Source organism: Lichenostomus cassidix, chromosome 1Aa (assembly GCF_008360975.1).
Source record: "Lichenostomus cassidix isolate B80296 chromosome 1Aa, HeHo_3.0, whole genome shotgun sequence".
Classification (NCBI taxonomy): domain Eukaryota; kingdom Metazoa; phylum Chordata; class Aves; order Passeriformes; family Meliphagidae; genus Lichenostomus; species Lichenostomus cassidix.
In genome coordinates, this window is record NC_139480.1 from 14,217,978 (window position 1) to 14,237,711 (window position 19,734).

General features: G+C 38.6%; 1 protein-coding gene across 2 annotated transcripts in view; it reads left to right on the top strand.

Moving 5' to 3' along the window:
• Positions 1 to 19,734, top strand: part of SLC2A13 (solute carrier family 2 member 13) — a 141,479-nt gene that overhangs the window by 1,601 nt on the left and 120,144 nt on the right. The gene's annotated exons all lie outside the window — the stretch shown is intronic.

Below are 19,734 nucleotides of genomic sequence, written 5' to 3' on the forward strand. Positions count from 1 at the left end.
AGCTTCAGCAGATTACTGTCTGGCAGTAATCTGAGTTATACTCATTGTCTAAGATCGGCTGTATGAGGTTAATCAGAACCCTTGGAGTAGGTATCATCTTGCAGCCCTTTCTATCTAAAAGCACAGGGACAAATTGAGAACTAAACTTGTTTTCATCTGTGTAGCAAAGTTATGTTTCTTAGCCACTGGATAATTTTTTGCGTCCTTGGGCTTGTTATAGACACACTTGCTCTGATGCAAATCGTGGCCTTATTAAGGAAGAAAAGTTAGTGAGTCATAAAAAGGGCTGTCAGAAATAAAATTGACTCCCTCCATGAAAGGGTTCATGCTGGTTTTCCCATACAGGAACATCTTCGGGTTGCAGTTTTCCTTCCCCAAGATGGATGGTTCTTTCTTTGGTTTTTTTTTTTTTTTTAAATACTATCTCTCTGCATGTTTATTGTTTAATCAAGACTTAAGACTGCAGAATGTCGATAGCATTGGTAGTGAAGTTCCGGAGACAAAACTGAATTTGACTATGAGATTGCATGCATAACAGGAATTTCGATGGCAATATTAATGAGTACTTACTTTTAGTGGTAGATACTAAAAATAGCAAATTTGATGTCTTTTTATGTTTGTAAAGCTTGTCATGTTCCTTGACCGTAACTGGTTACAATGACAACTTTAAGGGGTGTAGAGAAATGAAATGGATGGATGGTTTGCTTGACTCCTCTGTGTGTGTGTATTTTTTGTAGCAAGGTACATAGGCATGTTGGAATTGTCCTGCAGTGGTGCAAATCAATGGTATTTGAATTTTTGGAGAGATATGAGACTTAGGACTTAATCAATATATAAACCACAGGAATGAAAACTAGGAGCCCTAGATCTCTTGTGTGCTCTAGGGAGAGTGATCTCTCTTTTGCTTCTGTCTGCATCAGGGACAGAGATGATGGTTCTGCTGGGACTCTGGAGAGCTGAAGTAAGAAATGAGAAATGTTCTGAGGATTTTGGAGCACGAAGACATTAATTTATATTTTAAAAAATGTGATGTTTTCTCTTTTTTTTTTTTTAAACACAGATTGCTTTTCTTTATGGGATATAGCTTAGGGTCAGAAACAAAGCTTTACCTCATATTGCTGAAGCATGACAAGAGACTCCAGGAATTGCAGAGTCCAATGCTAACATGGTTTATTTTACAAAAGAAAAAAAAAGAAAAAAGTCATTGTGGTTCAAAGCTGTTCTCATATAGCAGACTGCAACAGTCTCTGCATTAAATCCCCCACCAGAGGGAGCCTGGATAATTTCATGAAGGCATTAGAAATTGGTGGAACTTCTTTCCTTCCCTTTCATTTCTTGGAGACTTCTGACTAACATTTTACTGCCCACAGTGAACCCAAACATCCTAATGTGGGTGTAAGAAGTCTGTTCAGTAATGTGACACTTTAGTGATAGTATGAACTGCTAAAATGTGAGGGTGCAATGGTATGGTGTTTTGAATGCTTTCCTACCTGAAAACCAGTAAAAACTTCTTAACTGTGTATAATTTTATACATTTTGAAGTTTCTTTCCTGTAGTTCTCTGCAAATTGTCCATAAAGAAATCTGTTCCAGATATATGTGTTTGCTTGCATTTAGTAAATGAATTGCTGTGTTAGGAGCAGTACTATGGTGCTGTAAAAGCAGATGTGGTAATGTTCCTTCTGCCCTTGCTGGGACAGAGTGAATCAGTGTTAATTGTGTCTGTATGAGAGAAATGGCTATTTTCTTGTGACTGGGATTTATAAAGGAATGCAGTTAAACTTTGAAGGATGAAAACCAGAGGAGATAGGCTGAAATGAGGAACATCTCTCATTTGTCTGTCTTGTCCATTTCTTACTGTTTTCCTTAGAGCTGTTTTGAAATGGAAAAACTCTCCCTTTCTCTGCAGCCATTACAGAAAGAGATGTTTCTGGAAATAAAGACTTTCTTTCGAGGACAAGCCTAAATCCTCTTTCATTATAAATGTTGAATAGATTTTTATGGTGGAAACAGTTATGTTCCCTTTCCCTCCCTCCTCTCCTTGGTGTAAATATGAAATATAGGGAATGTATAAAAAGGGAAAATATGTTCAGCATGAGCTTAGAATATCCTTTGATCTTTTCAGTTCTGAATTTCAAAATACATAGTTCATGACAGTTCCAGACTAAATGGCTTAAGAACAAGGTTATGGCCATTATTCCCTCCCACCTGCCTATTCTTGAGCAGTTCTGGTGTCCCTGGCTCTTCAGGAATTTGTCTGAGCCAAATGTAAGGAATGCAACATTTGTACAGATACTCATTACAACAAATGTGGGCAAAATCCAAACATTTAGGAAATTGGATTGCACGTGCTTGGTAACATTTTGCATGAGCTTAGCTAGGAAGAAAAGTCATTGGTACAAAGCATGTTTGGACCTTTGGCATCTGATAATGGTGAAGGTCTCAGCCTGTTGTTTTGTGTTAAATGCTATAGTTCGTGTGCTTGACAGGAAAGCTGAGTCCTTCACTTGGCTCATCTTTGGTCTGTCCCAGAGCCTGAGGCCAGGGCAGAACTGAAACACTAAAAGCAAGAAGCAAGCATGACTGGAGATGAGTTATTCCTACTGCAAACCTGCTCTCTTGAGAAGGAAGGTGAAGAGTGAGTAGAGTAATCACTGGGACTAAACACAATAGACACTAGAAAGGATAATAATAAACAGCCATGTTTGCAAAATCACTTCTTTCTTAGGCTGTAATCAGTCCAGTGTCCTAATTTGCCTGAACCCATTGGCCATGGTTTGCCAACAGCTCTCCTGTCCACAATAGGAGTAGTTTATCCTCCTGTCGTCTGAGGATGCTGAACGTTTTAAGCCTATAGCTAATGTAGGTGGTTGTTGATGTGGGGATTCAGGTAGTGAGCTGTTCAGATCAGTTCATCAAGAACACTTACATACCAGCGGCGGAAGAAAACATTTTGAGCAGAGTTTGGGAAGAGATGGCATTAAGCCTGCTCCTCCAGAGTTGATATCTGTCTTGATGTGCAATCGTTACCTGCATAATTAGATACTCCTGTCCTGTTTGGCTTGCTGAATAAATGGTGTTCAATTAATAATCAGCTTTTCAGGGTTTTGTTTTCTTGCTGAATGTGTGGCTTAGGCATTACTTAATGTACACATTATCCAAGCTCTCATAAAAGCAGGGTTACTTAGGACTACAGTATGTGCATGTTACTTAGTCTGCAGTGCATTTGTGCCCTGCCTGGTTAGGTGCCTTACTTTCTTCTTGACCCCTGTCTTTCATACATGAGGTATCTTGACAATGTGAAGCTACAATGTGAGCCTACTGCTCAGTGCTTGCTTTGTGCTCAAAACGTCTGTAGTATTTTTTTTTTAAGGCTATATTTGAATCTGGCATATGTAGTGCTCCTGGTAGCATCTTTTGACTACATATGTAGGTCATTTTCTGAGCAGAGGAAACAAGATTGTATACAGAATCAGACAGGAGTGAAAAGCGCTGGCATATGGTCATGGCTCCCCTGGTGGGATTGGCTTCTACTGACAGTAAGGTTCAAGAGAAAATGACAAAAATAACCAAATTTATCCAAAGGACTTGCATCATATAGTACAAACTCTGCTATATTTGCAGTGGCTAAATAAAGTTCTGCCATGTCATCTGGACTATCAGCTATGCTGTGGAAGTACTGGAAAATCACTGGTATGACATTGCCTATGAAAGATGAGGATATGTGTGCTGGTTTTTATTACTTCTCTTTTTTTTCTTTGTAATACGAGTTTTTTCAGGTGATGTGTATTTTTTATATAGGAAAACCAGATTAATTTTCTCATCCTCCACCCCCCAGCCCAAAATGGGAAGCTGTAAAGCTTCAGTCTGTTTTTATAACTGAGTTTCCACCCGATTTTTTTAAAGGCGTTTACACCTTGGTACATTTTGGAGTCACCCTCAACCCCCAAATATGTTGTGCTGCTTCTGACAGATGCTAGTAATTTTCAGTCCAGAGGTTCATAGGCCATTTTTATCTCTGGAGACAGTGGTTGGTTAGTATAAGCTGGCAGTAGGAATGGAAGGGAACAGAGAGATGAATTTCTGGGTTGTTGCAATTGACTTTTGTGCTGTTACTGCCCAGAGATGGTCACCCAAGCCAAGCTTCCAGAATCTAAAGCTACTGACATAACTGTGTGTGCTCAGGGTTGGATCTCTGAATCTTAAGAGCTTAATCTGTTCTTGTGCAAAAGCATCTGGAAGGATACATTAGCTTCTGACTGGAGCTGAAATCTTTCAGGGTAGCAGGATTAATTTAAGACGAAAAACTGTATCTTTTGAAGTCCTCTAATTTTGTGTGCCTAGGACAGGATACACAGTGCTATGCTTGGTTCACTGTCATGTCAACAAGCACAGACTCCTTTATTTTGTCTGACGGTGTAATACAAAAAACACAATTTGCACATGAATGTTGCTACCTTATATTTAGTGACCATTTCAGAATGGAGTATTAAGTACACAGTTATACCTAAGAGAATTTTTGGATTTTTGATTCTTCTGGACACTCTTTAAAGTCATAAGGGAGGTGTTGTGGCTTTTTTGCTGTTATTTTCATTTAACTTATAAAAGAAATCAATTCCCATAGTTCATAAACTTTGAAATTTATTTTCCCTTTTTAAAATATGGGAATTTTGTAAAATAGTTTTCCCTGTACTTGGTCAAACTGTTTTATCAAAACATAATTCCCATTGGATTTTAAGTATCTTTGTTTATTTTGGAAAAAAATAAAAAGCATCTATTTCATAGGTGACATAAAATTGGAATTATGGTCCTCTTACTCCTGATAAAAAGGCAACTTGAAGGAAGCTTGTGTTGAACACAAGTGTTTCCTTACTGTGAAAAATTCATGTGGACACTGTAAGTGGGCTTATTTTCAAAATGCTTTCTTTGCTTCAGGCACAGGAGACCAGTGGCACCCATTTACTGTGATGTTAAAGACAGCAAATCATTCAGCTGGAGCTCTTGAGTGTGAGTGACTTGTTTGGCTGCACTCTGCACCAGTCCCATCGGCAGAGGCACTAGGCAGGTATCTGAGGACAGTACAAGCAGCAGAGTCAAGGTGCTGTCTCGTGCTGTGCACTGTCAGAACTTGCACTTAATTTTTGTTCTGAGCATACTAGTCTGTACCTTGCCAATTACATCCTGAGAAGCATTGAAAAAGGTAAACCACTGAAAGGTGATGCTGAAGAGGGCTTTTAAATTATATTTTTCCTTATCTCATTATCAGTAGACGTCAAGATTAATTATAGCAGATATGTGCTCTTAAGTGGGTTTTTATAGAATATATCTTATTTTTAAATACATTATTTTAAAATGTAGTATTTTAGGAATCTTAGGGAGTATTACATTCAAGCAGGGTAAGCTTTTGGGTTGCAAATTGTACCAAAGTCTTGAAAATTGGTGATTTCTGCTTAAGGTGGCTGGACTCAAAATGAACAGCTGTGGCTGTGCTGCATGCTAGCACCACAGAGGTATAATGGACCTGATGGATAGCTTTGTTTGCAGAATTGTTTTATAGGTCTTCTTTGGTGGGTTTTCACATCTGACCTTTACAATCAGTGTTTCTGGTGTGAAGCTTGTGAAGAGCCTGGGTCTGCACTGAGCTGCTGGAAGCCTAAAAACCAGGACTGATGAAAATCAGGAGAGCAGAGTTCTACCTTTGTTTTTTTTTGTTTTTTTTTTTTTTTTTTTTTTTTTTTTTTTTGCAATGATTATGCCTGTGAACAAGTATCAAGAGAAGCAGTTGTTAATTCTGTTGTAGAGATCTTGTGTAACACATCTCTGGAAGAGTGTGTGGTCATCTCATTACTTTAGCTAAACTCTCTGTAGGGCTTTTGATGCAACTTGAGTGCAAACTCTTCTGAAATACATTTTGTGCATGATAGTTATAGAAATGAAGGTTTAAATGCACACATTCCTGTTCTTTCCATTTCTGAACTTCCCCTGATTTGTTGTCACATTTAGACAGGTTTCTTAAAGGATGTATTCAAAGCAAATGTTGCATGTTCTTGCGTGTTCTGAAGGGCAATTTTTCTCATAGGTGGTTTCTTATTTTGGCTGTTTATATATCCAGTCATTGAATTTAGGTTTCTGAGCTCAGACAGTCTGTCCCTCCTTCCTTCACAAGTCCCTTCCAGACATGCTGCTGACATGGATGAAATGCCACACTGCAACTCCAGAGCTCCCCCCACATCCAGCTGGCTGGACCCATCAGGACCACAACCTGATGTCAGCTGTGGTGTTGGCCAATGTGATACCACTCCCCCCCTGGGTTTGGCCTCTTATTCGGCTAAATAGCAAGGGTGTCTGCCTCTTCTGCCATTGGGGACAGACTTTCTTCTTGTGTTCTTCCCCTTCAAACAGTAGATTCTTGTTTGAAGTCCCATGTGTGCCTAGGGGTTGCTCCTGGGTTGACTTTCTTTGGAGTTCTTCCACCATTTTGTGTGGCTATGTGCTAGTGAGCTCAGACACTGAAGCAATTGTGTGGATTTAAAGAAAAAGAAAAGTGTATGTTTATTGATAAATGCAACTTTTTACCTTTACCTTGGGCTTGTCCTTTAGTTGTCACTCAGAGGTCTTTTCCCCTCTGCTTTGGAGATGGATTTTTCAGTTGTGTGTATTGAGGAGCTGCCAACCCAGCTCCTCTGCCTGAACTTTTCTTCCACACCCCTCTTTGATTTTCCAGTGTAATTCAGTCTGACTATCTTCTTTCCTTCAAGCTGACAGTCATAACATGAAGGTGACCTTAGTGTCATTATGTGACATCACGTTGTTAGGGCTGGTACATTGCTGTCAGAGCAGTGCCATCATTCATGAGCTATCAATTGCATTTATTCTAGTAGAAAAGTTAGGTATTGGTAGTATTTGAAAACTCTAGCAATTATCTTGATTCATGCCCTTCTCTGAGCTGCCTTTTGCAATTCAGTCAGATCTTTATTTTGCATCTCTCTCACTTCTAAGGCAAGAGATAAGCAGATCTGGAGGTACTCCTGCTTTTCCCTAGTGCAGTACCAGAGTAGAACTGCTGTGCCCAGAGGAGCAGGAAGGGAGCATTGGTACCATCCTGTTCTCATGCCTTGTGCAGTTTAGCCTCCAAAGTAAGACGAGACCAGCTGGTGGAAATGGCCAGCTCTTGTTTGCATCCCTCTGATTTCCTCCCCTAAATTACCATTGATTCTTGCTCAAAGCCTGTAAGTACTGAAATACTTGGTAGTCATCTGTGATTCTGTGAGGTTTTTAACTAATATTATGAAAATTCACAGTATGACCCGTTAGCTTTTTAGAGCTCTAGTCGTGGAGGAAGTTGCAGTACTTAATCTGGAGAAAATAGAGTTGTTGATTTACTCTCTCATTAGCTGCGCATTCAGAAATTAATAGGCATTCAGAATTCAATAATTTCTATAAGGAAGAGTTTTATGATCTTGATACTGAAGACAGCTAGCTTTGGAGCATGTTGCAATTTTTTCTCATGCTGTTGTAGCATAGTCTTCACATTCCAGCTGTAAAAATTGTAAACATTCCAATTGTAAAAACGATAAGGAATTATGAAGGGAGAAAAAAAAGCTACTATCTGAAAGGTGCCTATAGAAATTTGCAAGCAAAACCTCTTTATTGAAGCTAATAAATATTCTTAATAAAGTACTTACTAATGAGATTTTCATAGGAGATGTGGTAGATATCTAAATATATTATGGTGAAAGCCATGACAAGGAAGCAGGAGCAACCTGCTATCTAGAAAGGTAACAGAGGTTCTTGTGTAGCTGATGGAGGATGCTATTCCAGAATCTCAAAATCAGATGACTCAAGTTGGAGCTAGTACTCCTTTAGAATCTATTTGTTCAACAGGTGATTGTAGGAAGGAAATACTACTACTTATGGCATTTTTTGTGTTTAAGGTTCAGGTCAGTGTGCTTTGTTTGCTGCTCCTAGTTGTATAAGGACCTACTCTGCCTAACTTATTTTGAACTTACCTTTCTGCTTGTCGCTGTTTATGAGGTTAAGGAGATAAAAATCATAGGGACCTGCCACTAAGTACTTGCTCTCTGATTTGGTTAGTTAATTTTTTTAGGATTGCTGATTGGAGCTCTGATGGAGGGTCTAATGTCTGAGGAAGGTAGTGTGGTAATGGATGAGCTAGAGCGTGCTGAGCATGGAGGAAGTAGTGGTTAAGTCCAAAGCTGTGTGTACTTCAAGCATGCACTTCAGCAAATGTTTGCATACAAGTGACCTTTTTTGTTTGTTCACAGGTCCTTGATTATTGGACTGTTGAGGTCAGTAGTAGCTATGTCAGCATAGGAGTGAGGGATCTGCCTGAGGGTAAAGGTAAGTCTGGTCTTATTCATTATGAAGTTCAGCTAAGTCTTTTGCCTGGTAGACTCCCTGCTCCTGCATTAATCATAGGTGCTGCTGACCTCACCAGTCCAATTCACATTGGAACAGCTTGGTACAAATGAAATCCAAAGCCACCTGGGCAATTTCAGGTTCCTCAAGATAGGGGTGGAAAAGGCTAAATGTTGTACATAGGTATTCATGATGTTTTAGCTCAAAAATTAAATCATTGTGAGAATATTTTGAGCCAGTACTTGGGTCTGGTTTTGTGCTGTATGTTGTTCTTGGGTAGGAGGAGAAATAAAGCACAGATCCTTTCTCTTGTAATGATTGACTGGCATGTTCCTGGAAAAAGTCATTGGTGCATATAGCAGAAACGTGGGCACACACTGAGCAGAGCATTACACAAAGAAAGTTAACTTCCCTCTTAGTGTGTGGGAATGTACTTTACTAAATTCTTTGACGATTTGGATGAGAAGATACTACTTATCATAAAAGGTAACATTGGGTAGGGCACAGTAGTTGTTTGCACCTGTATGCTCTATTTGATTTCCTCTTTGAATCTTACTGTCCTGCAGGTTTAGGGTATCACTCTGCTCCTGACCCCAGTCTGCAGGTTTACTAGCTGGGATACACAAAATATTATCATGTTCAACAGCCTGTGTGCTTCTGAAAAAGCTGTAGCTTCATGGTATATTTTTTTAGGTCATGCTTTGTTGTTTTACCTTCTGTTGTGTCTGCTGATGGTGACTTTAAGAAGAGATACTGTTTGTGTTTTGGCTTTGATTCTGCCCACTCTGTCCCCACCTACTCCTTCCCTTCGTTCAAAAGCTGTCTGTTGTATCAGTCTGCAGGCCTCTCCCTGATTCAAAGTTAATTGCTTTGCCTGACACCCGAGAGCTATCTGGGCCATTAATCATTATCCTCTTAGATGTGGAGTGTTTCCTTGCACAGGAGGAAACAGTGCCCTGAGCTTGTTACGGAGGAGTGCAGAAACAGCTTTTCCTTGTAGCTCAAGACCAGCAGTCCTGACTCCTCTGTAATACCAACTGGATCTTTAGTAAGATCGGAGCCACATATTCAGAACAGTTGTGTTTAATCTATTCAGAAGCTAATTCTCAGTAATTCACATTGGTGAAACTTCTAATGGACTGTGTGCATCTTTTCTGGTGTTCCTTACCTAGAATCTTAACATGTTTCTGACTGACTTAATAGAACCTTGGCTTAGGGTTATATGCTCCCTTATATCTTTGATCCCTGAGTATAGATTTGTGTGTGTGACTGTTTTAGATGGGTTGCTGGGGCATAAATCTCTATGGCAGTGTACTGGTTGGATGTGGGCAAGCCTGGGCTGCCTGTTAGCCTGCTGTCTCAAGCTTTGGTATTCATTCTGCTTTTCTTCCTGGAGACTTTTTCTGGGGTATATGGAATGAAACTGTGCTTGTGTGCTAAGTGTGATGGAAACTTCTTATGAAATACTTTGCTGTAGTCAAACTAGTCCGTTTTTCAGTTTTTCTAGCTGCAATGGCTTCTTAACCACAAGTTTCCCCAGGGAACTTCATTTGTATTGGGATGTAGGGAAACCATAGTCCTTGCACTGGTGCATAGATGGAGGTTCTGGAAGTGTGAGTACTTAACTAGTAGTGTTTGAACCTCAATAATTCATCTGCCATACTTGTCATTCCTGGCCTGTGTTGGTGAGGAGCATTGTCTGATCCTGGCTTTCTAGACAGCCACATTGGGAAGTAGGAAGGAATGCAGACATCTGGAGAATTCCACATATGTGTGTATGCATGGGAAGAATTGAGTAATGAAATAAAATTCTATTGCTGGATATTTTAATTAGCAGTTGATTGTATTTTTGTGGTGAGAAAAAAGGAGATTGAAGATGGTTATGCAAGAGGATACTGTAAACCAAGTGTACATATTTTCAGGGCTAGTATGTTTGAAACAGATTCCACAGCTGTGCTCTGGAGGACAGGAGAAGATTGGAAGAATGGCTTTGGGGTATGGGGCCACTCTTCCTGCTTCTTTAAATTTTTTTATCAAGTGTGTATATGTAGTTCTTGTCTCAGTCCTTTCTTTTTTGTTAAATTTTTATCAAATAGGTTTCTTGACTTAGATAATGTGGATTTGTATGTTTTAACACCTGCACGGGATAACTAGTTTTCATCTATGCTGTGGCAGTGAGCAAGATAATTTCATGAGGCCTGACTTGGTATAATCACAGCAAAATTGATTTCTTTACCTCATGATGTTGATAAACTACAAATTATTACAGTACTTTACAGAAGATACAATTCTGTTCATCAGGTGATTGTAGGTTCATATAAAATTTAAGTCTGTAAGATAGATGTGGATGTCATACTGAGCTACAACTGAAAAGTATAGCTTTAGGCAGATTTTCTAGAGAAGTTTGTAAGACTTTTAAACTGATATTTGAAGATAACACACACAGTATTTATTTGTAAGTGCTTATATTCATCTTCTATGGTATTTTGCTTACAGCAGTGCTCTGTTTCTTGCTTGAAGCAAATGATTCAGCTAGTTGTAGTCAAACATAAAAATGCCTGTGTGCATGCTTCTCAGTCTCACACAAATATGTTCCCAATGTAGCTGAATCATCCGGAAGCAATGTATGGCTCTTTCTTTGGATTTCTATTTGTCCTACATTATTGGCACTAAAATACATGTATCCCTAAAGCAGTAATAGGTTGAGAAGTGTTTACTTTACTCTGCTTTTCACAGTTGTTCTGAGTGTTCTTTGGTTTGGATTTCTATTTGTCATGCATTATCAGCCACTAAAATAAATACATCCCTGAAGCAATAATATGCCAAGAAGTGTCTGGTCTGCTGCATTTCACTTTCATGCTTGCTCTATGTGTTCTGTACTGTGGAAATTTGTCTTAATACAGGGTCTGTAGCCATCAGTTTTCTAAGTCCCAATAAACTTTGCCAGGGCATGTACCAGGTGGGGTTGCCTGTTCTACAACCTGGAACCCATTCCATTTGCTTGTGTGCTGTAGAAGCAATTGTAGCAAGAACACTATTGCAAGGAAAAAAATACGATTTCATGGTGATACAAAGAACTACAGACACAAAGCCTCAAACTCATCTGGCCATAACATGAAGTTTTTTGTGTAATGCACAAGTACGAGTCTGAATTATAGTCTTTTGTTAGCATAAGTTAAATACATTCTTGTGGTTGTTTTACTTTGCCACTCCCTTGAAACACTGCAATGAGGTTGTGGAGGCATTGGAACAGATTGCCCAGAGAAATGGTGGGTCCCCCCTGGAAGGGGCTCTGGGTGACTCAGTCACCTGCCCATCCTGTGGCAGGGTGGTTGGAACTAGATGATCTTTAAGGTCTTTTCCAACCCAAATAATTCTGTGATTCTGTGAATAAGAAAATGTCTGTTGTACTGTTGAAAGTCCTGACCTGCCAATGAGTCCCCAAGTGTCTGATGCAGTCTTTTGCTTAGAACATGTAAGACCAATCTGTAATTCTTATATTTTTCCCTTTCTGGCATTTGGGTCATCGAGTGACTGTTGCTTTTTGCCTCCGTTTTTCTTTCTGTAAGGTGGAACTGATGTTTGCATTTTCAAAAGATATTCTTAGACTTACTTAAAAACAAATAGTAATGTTTTCTATCAATCATAACCTGTTCAACACTGAAATTTCTGTTAATGGACTTTGTAGTCTGATTTTCAATTTCACAGGTGATTTCCTCTATAGTCAGATCTCTGTCCCTCCTTGGTGTGTGTTTGGCCTTTAGACAGGCAATGCTGTTGGTGGTACTACTCAAAGTCTGGTTTCAGGACAGCCTGACATTCAGTCTTACTGACATGCAGGTAAATTATTTGTTACAAATTACACTTAAAGGCTGTTTAATTAAATTTAAAGTTTATTATTTAATTGCCATTTGACTTTGTGGGTAATTCTACTTAACTGGGAGTGAAAATTGTGCATTGAATAGATGCAGATATATACAAATTTTCACATACTTGTAATTGAGGAGAAGACTGCCAAAAATCTAGCCACCTCTAAAAAGCATTCTAGGATATATCTCAGTGGATTAATGTGGACTTAACTTCCAGAATGTAATCTGACATACTGGATCACTGATCATGCTTATTCTTCAGTTTCTTCCAGAAGCCTATTCTTTGCCTTACAAGCAATTGGCACAAGAGTTATTAAAGGATTGCCACTAAATGCTTTTGGTAAATTGTACCTAAGCTTGAGTTTTCTGATATGGAATACTGAAACACTACTCAAAGGGTCTGTACATATTAGCAATTAAAAAGTCTTTCAAGCTAAGAAAGGACAACAGTGTCAAGTGAGAATAAGCAGGTGAGTATGAATATGAACTTGACAGTATTTGAAAGGTGGATCTCAAGATGATGAGTAGTAGACATTAAAGTGCTGAAAGCACACTCTGCATTGGAAGCATAGTCTGTGGGGAGTTTTTCTAGCTGTTACATTATTGCAGTAGGTTACAAGTATTAAGGAAGAGGATTCTGTTGTTAAGGACGTTATCTTTGGTGACAGGAAGAGTAGCATTCAGCTAGAGGAGAGGTTTCTTCCCAACCTCATTGACAAAAGCCTGTCATCACCATGTGTGCTTTTACAATAGACTGTAAAATTTTATGGGGAAAATACTGTGGTTTTATTATTTTCTTACTGTGTACAAGTATAAATAATACTAACTGGGCAGGTAGGAGTGGGTAGTGACTAATTTCAGCGATCCAGTCACCTATGAGCTGTTTTGAGCTTCATTGCCAGTTCCTAATGCTTTATTAGAAGCTATCACAACTGGTTCTTTTCTTACTCACAGTTACTTCATTAGGGCTCAGTGTAATGATTCTTCCCCAGTGGGTAATTAATTCTGCCTTCTGATGTTGCTCTTCTGCAGTATTGTCAGCAGTCCTTACCTTTTGTTTTGGGAAATAAGAAAGAGGAAGTAGTCCAAAAATGTTTTAAAATGTAAATAAAGTAATTTTTACTTTTGAGTGAAAATTCAATTATAGGTAGCTAGGTTTTACCATAATTGATGTTTCAATTAAATCTTGCTTTATTACAACTTAATTAAAAGATCAGGTGAAATGTGATATGGGGAAAATCAAGTTGGGAGACAGTAATTACTTAATAGAGTTTCATTGGAAAGAGTCTTGTGAGTATTCAGTGATCCTTCCCTGCTCTGGTCTAAGAGTTTTCAGTTATCCTCAATTATGGAAATTTCTTAATAAATTTTTCTCTGTGAAAGTGAAGTCATGCTGTAATCACAGAACTTGCAAAGTTTATTTTTCAGAGAGATCCCGGATTTAGTAATTTTTCTCAGTGGTAGCCTATGCACGAATCTTTTCACTTAAAGCTTGAACCTTAAATGAGAATGTCTTGTCACTTTGAAGGAGAATGTGGCTTCATTTTTAACTGCAAATCTTTGAGTTTTAAGGATGGAATCCACTTCTAAGTGCGAGCAGGTATGAAGGAGTTAAATAAAATTTACTACTCTCTAGTAGCTGTGCCTCAGGTACAAAAAAGCTTAGAGACTGGCAGACAGCAAACTGAAGCAGTGGAGTATTTCATTGCCCAGCTTTTTATCTGACAGCTTACACTGATTTATTGCAACTTGTGTAGTGCAAGTCACAGGAAAAGCAGATTTTATCTTAGGGATACTTGCTGTATCTGTGTTAATTGTAATGGGACTGTCAGATACGATTCTTTTAACTTGCAACTCCTCATTTTTCTTAAAATTTCTTGTTTTCACAATTCTCTCACTGGATAGGGGCAACACAGCAGACTGACTGATAGGAGAATCAGTGCAGTGCCCTGAGCTGCAGACAGGCACTTTAGATACCCGTCTTTATTTCCTCTTAATCTTTAGGTTATCTAGACTTGCCAAAGTCTCATATCACTTAATGAGATTTACCAAGAACAACACAGTGTTTGCCCAGCTTTCTCTGTAGGCTGACATGGAGCTCTGCCTTAGTCCTCCCATGCAAATGTGCCTGGAGAATGAAAATATGGCAGGAAAGAGCTGCTGCTCAGGGGGACCTCAGGAGTTGTGCTCAATGCTCTGAGCATGGAGATCTAAGAAAGTGCAAAGTAAACATTGAAATAAAGCAGCTCTGTTACCAGAATTACATCTGTTGTTTGGAAGATGAATGTCCATCACAGTCCATCTGGAGAACTGAAAATTGTCAAAAATTGAACGTCATGACAGCAACATTTTCCAGAAAGCTCTTTGGCAGTCCATTTCCTTGACAAAATGTAGCAGTAATTTCTTCCCACCTGCAGCATCCATCTACTCATGGTTAGCTGAGGCTTCCTCAGCTTTTTGTCCCTTAGATGTTGATAATGGAGTAGTTGATCTGTTCCTTTTTTCCTTTTAGCACTTGACACTACTGTCTTGCTTTTTTCCCCCCTCAAGTGCAGCAGCCTCATTCTTCCCTTGTAGCATCTTTTTTTTTGTCAGTATAAGCCACTGGTGGAAGTTAATACACATCAAAATAGTTTAAAGTAACCTTATATCCCTTGAGAGCTTGAGTATTAGACCGTGAGTGCTGCAGTTGTGATAGTCTAGGAGAGCAGTCAGAAGTCATTTCTGTGTGCAAACCTGTGTGATATGAAGAAATTCAGAACTGGCTTATCTCACTGCTAAGGACACTCTAATGCAAGATCCTTGTCCTAATAGTTAAAACCCTCTCTGAAATTTTACCACTTTTCTTGAGAGATCTTTACTTGAAATTCCTCCATATGACGTTCTATTACAGTTGCATTGCACTGGCACTGAGCAGCTGTGACTAGATTGGCAGAAGGGAAGCTCCAGACCATGAGGAGAAGGATTGATGGAAGCCAGACATTTAAAATGAGCTGCTTCTCATAAAGCAAAGTAGTGGGCAGCACTGATAGAGTCAATCCATGTGCACTGGGAACAGCCTTACTCTTCATAGCATGCAAAATGTGTGTGCTACAGAAGGTATCTTGAGAAAGAAGTAATATACTGATTTCTGCTACCCCCCACCCTCCAGTACTGCAAATATTTTCCCATATGGTTGTAAACATGTTTTATTATCTCTACATGGATCACTTACATTTGTAGACAGAAGCTTGGTTGTATATGAATCTGCTAGTATAGAAAGAAAGTGAGCGATTGCTGTGATTCCTATATTTTCATTATAACTGTAGTTATAGTTACATTAGTGACATGAGTGCTACTTGCATTATAAAGATATAATTGAAACTTAGTTTTTAAAATCAAGCCTTAGGCTGTAAAAGGCTTACAAAGGTTTTGTTTATTTTTTAGAGCGATGGTTATAAAACCATATAACTGGTACCTGTCTTCCCACAAATCATGCTGTTTTCTGCACAAGTGGATAAATAAATGTAGCAATTCATATAAAAATATAGTTCTCTGTGTTGATGTTTGCAATGTATTTACCCATGGCAAGCAGAAAATTACTGGGAATATACATTAGACAGACAGTATTTTTAATGGCTTTCCTGAATAGAGAATGAGCTCATTCAATGTTACTTTTTCTCTAAAATGTTAGATTTTTTTCTCTAAAATACTGAGTTTGCAGTGAGATTAGTCTATCTAACTTTTATTTTTCTTTTAATTAATTGCAATTGGTAGGTAAGAAAATGCATTCTTCTGCACATTTTCATCTGAAGCTTCATGTTTGGAGACAGTTGCTAGACTTTTAACTCAGTGAAACCTAAAGCAGTTTGCAGAGAAGTTAACCAGTTTCACTGTTTTACTAACTGCACTTGTACAGGGAGGCACTGTTAAAGACAATTTAGGTCTTAGTTGAAGAGCGTAACTGTAGCTTTCAGGTATAACTTGAAGGCATGCTTTGGCTGAGCTGTAGTTCAGCTTCTAAAGCTTGTTCATGCTTGTATGGATATTGCTTCTCTTAGAATTCTTGTAAGTTGGGTAAAGCATCATGGTAGCAGAACTAGGGAAAAGATGGTATATAAGCAAAAGTAGAAAGGAACATTCATTTTCTGTATAGCTTTCAAACCATTACCTTTGTCCCCTGAAAATAAAATTGCTCTGCACATAAAATATGTGCTAATCCTTGAAGCATTCAACCGCTGTTCTGGGGTTTTTGATGTGGTATTGGTTTTTTTAACCACATAAAGATTGTGTTCATGGTGCTGACTTTCTGGCATATATGAATGGTTATGCAGATGAGCCCTGACAAATCTTTCTGGGTCATTATAAAACTGTACTTCCCTGCTGGAAATTGCAGTTTGTGTGGCTAAGTCAGCAGAAAGAGCTGGATTGCCACCCCCAGCTTCTCAGTTACTGCTTGTGGTGATCTGTACGTCAGCACATGCCAGCCACCAGATCAAAAGCTAAAAATGACAAATGGGGTAGCTGAGATGAAGATACACATTCTGATCTCCTGCCTTGCTGGACAGGAAGTAGCCACTGGAAGGGGAAGCAACTCCTTGTCTGTGGCTGGAGCTGCCTCAGGACCTGGGCACCTTGAACTGCCAGCTCTTCCTAGGTGTGAGCAGCACATACAGTGCTAAAGAATGTCTGCAGCAAAGCACTGCTTATCTCAATTACTGTTTATTTAAACTGAAACCACCCTTAGAGTTTTCAAGTAGTGCTTGACTTATGTGTTTATACAAGATGTCATGAAGAAAACTATGTTGTATTCATAGTTTTTGAGCAACAATAAAAAATGCTCTTATTTTCTAAAGTGAGAAGTTTTTGCAATGTGGTAAAAATAAGTGTTGATAAGTATAAACATCTAGGCTGCTTCACTTTCACAATGAAAGATCTGTATCTTAGAAGTTACAGATTTTTGCAAATAGTTCTTGATCAAAATTAATTCAGAAACAGAACAAATTAGGACTTTTTACTAATTGCTTTTGGTAGCTTTTACTCACTTTTAGGGTTGATTGTTACTCTAGTATTGCTATAATGATTGAAAAACACATTTCTTTACCATTTCTGATATCTTTCTGAAATGGAATCTAGAGCTATGAGCTACAGGCATGGGTTCCCAGTATGGCATTCCCAGTGCGATACTTGGGAACTTGGGGAGCTGAGTGGGCTCTGCCTGGGTGTTTCACAGCCTGGATTAATAGGAACGTATGGTAGCCATAAAGAAAGACTGAATATGGTAACTAATTCTGGGTTGCTGGGAAGTGTAAACTGACATCTGTAGTGCTACTTGTGGTTATAGGATTGAACAGTTGCAAAGACCTTTGCTTCACATATTCTGGATAATTATCTTGATTGTTTTGCCTCTGGTTAATTAAATCCCACTTTCTCTTTCTGACTTTGTCACTCAAGATAAATTTCCTCTTAACATTTTTTTTTTTTGATTACTGTAACCTTGAATAATCTCAAAATAATTTTGGATAGAAAACATTATTTGTTTAAGAATAGTTTCTTCCCAAAATGAGCTATTCTGTAGATAGTATTAATGTTGAGGCTGAGTTGAATAGGACCCCACAGTTGAAGTGGTTCTAACACTTAGAATCATAGAATGTCCTGAGTATTTTTAAAATTACTGCCTATTTGTTATTAAAGATTACTGCAATTTTTTGTAACTGCTAAACTGTTTCCTTTAATAAACTGAGTAAACCAAGCTGTATCTTAATAAACTTTCACACTCTAGCCTGTGGGTGGTTCTTGTCTGGCTTCCTTTAAGTGTCATGGCTCACTTTTTCCCATTTCATACCCCCAGTTTCCAGATTAAATATATTCCTTGACTTGAAGAATTTCAGTGTAGGAAAATCAGTACTGTGATAAATAGTCCCTCCTTGATTATGCTTTGCTGAATATTCATGTCTCTTTACTATGATATGTGATTATCCTAGGCTGTTCTTCTGAGATGCTGTCCTGGAGATCCCAGAGAAAGCCTTAACACTTTAATGATGCAGGAATTTTTTGTTGGCATCTTGATTGTTTTATGAGCTGGATTTACTTCTGTATCTTTTGAACAAGGGAGAGCTTGAAACTTGAAATTACTATTGTGTAAGGCTAATTCTGTCTTTTTGGGGCATTGCATTTACTATATGATAGCTTCGGTTGTTTCTACTGGACACAATTTGAGGTTTCCTTTAGAGAAGAAGGATTTTGTGGTTTTGATCCATACTGATAACACACAACAGTGAAAAAATCTTGTGGTCAACAGAAAGAATTACACATTCAGGCTCATTAAGATATGATTGTTCTATAAATCTGAGACAATATCAACAAGTGAGGAACTTAATTTGTATTTCTTCAGATTGTTCTGGTCCTTAACTCCTTCACAGTTGGAAGCCACATAGGTTTTTGGTTATAATTACAATATTGGTCACACTGAATTGGGCTAGTGGCTAGATAGGGAAATAAAGGTCTGGAATTACTTAGTCTATTAGATGTTCAACAGTACAGGTTCTTTAGCTATGATGAACCAGCTCTTTACAATTCAATAAATTAGTATTAAAATACCAGACTTAAATGAAGGTTGCTGATGTTGGACCCCCATTCTGGAAGACCTGCCCCAAAGTCTGTCCAATACTGTGATTTATGTTGTCATGTGGTTTTAGTGCTGGTCATTTCTCCCACTGCCCTTGTGCATTTCAGAGCTCTGCTGTGGCCAAGTGGAGTTGTGCCACAGCTAAAAAATGGGCTTCTACTAATCTGACATAGGGAAGATACTAAATGGGAAATTGTGCTGCCAATCATCCTTGAAATAACTTTCAGTAACCAGTTAGAAACTGCTGATAATACCTTTACTAGATATGTGCAGTGGGTATGAAGCCCAGATATTAGAGGGGACTTGAGCTTTCCCTGATGTTCACACTCAAATACAAGCTGTGCAATGAATATTTTAGCTTGATCTGCTAGGCAAGTGGTTAGTGTACTAGAACAGCATTCAAATGCACTGCTTTCTCAAGTATTTCCTATTAGCATGTTTAATAAGGCACTCTGTTATCCCCTTAGGTTGACTGTCATTAGTGAAAGCTGAAGTGTTAACTGTAACAGTACAAAAGGACTCTATGAAAGGAAACGTTTTATTTTCTGCGTGTTCATTTGGAGCTCTTAACAGCACAAATTTCTGTGATGAGCTGTGTGTGTTCTTTGTTTTTAAAAGAGATTAATGACTGAGCTGCTGTACTCTGAAATAGGATCAGAGATTTCTTTGTGCTTTTTTCCTGATTATTTCACATCCTAATTTTAGTTTCCAGCTGGACAGTCAAGTCCTGTGGTGGTTCAGGTCACTCCATTGTCATAACTAGCTCTGCCTATGGGCTGGCACAGTCTTTTGATCTCATCGTGAACTGTTTAGGGAGATAAGTGGTCCAAACCCCTTAAGAGGCAGGTGAAGATCCTTCTAGCTGGTTCTATTCCCTGTT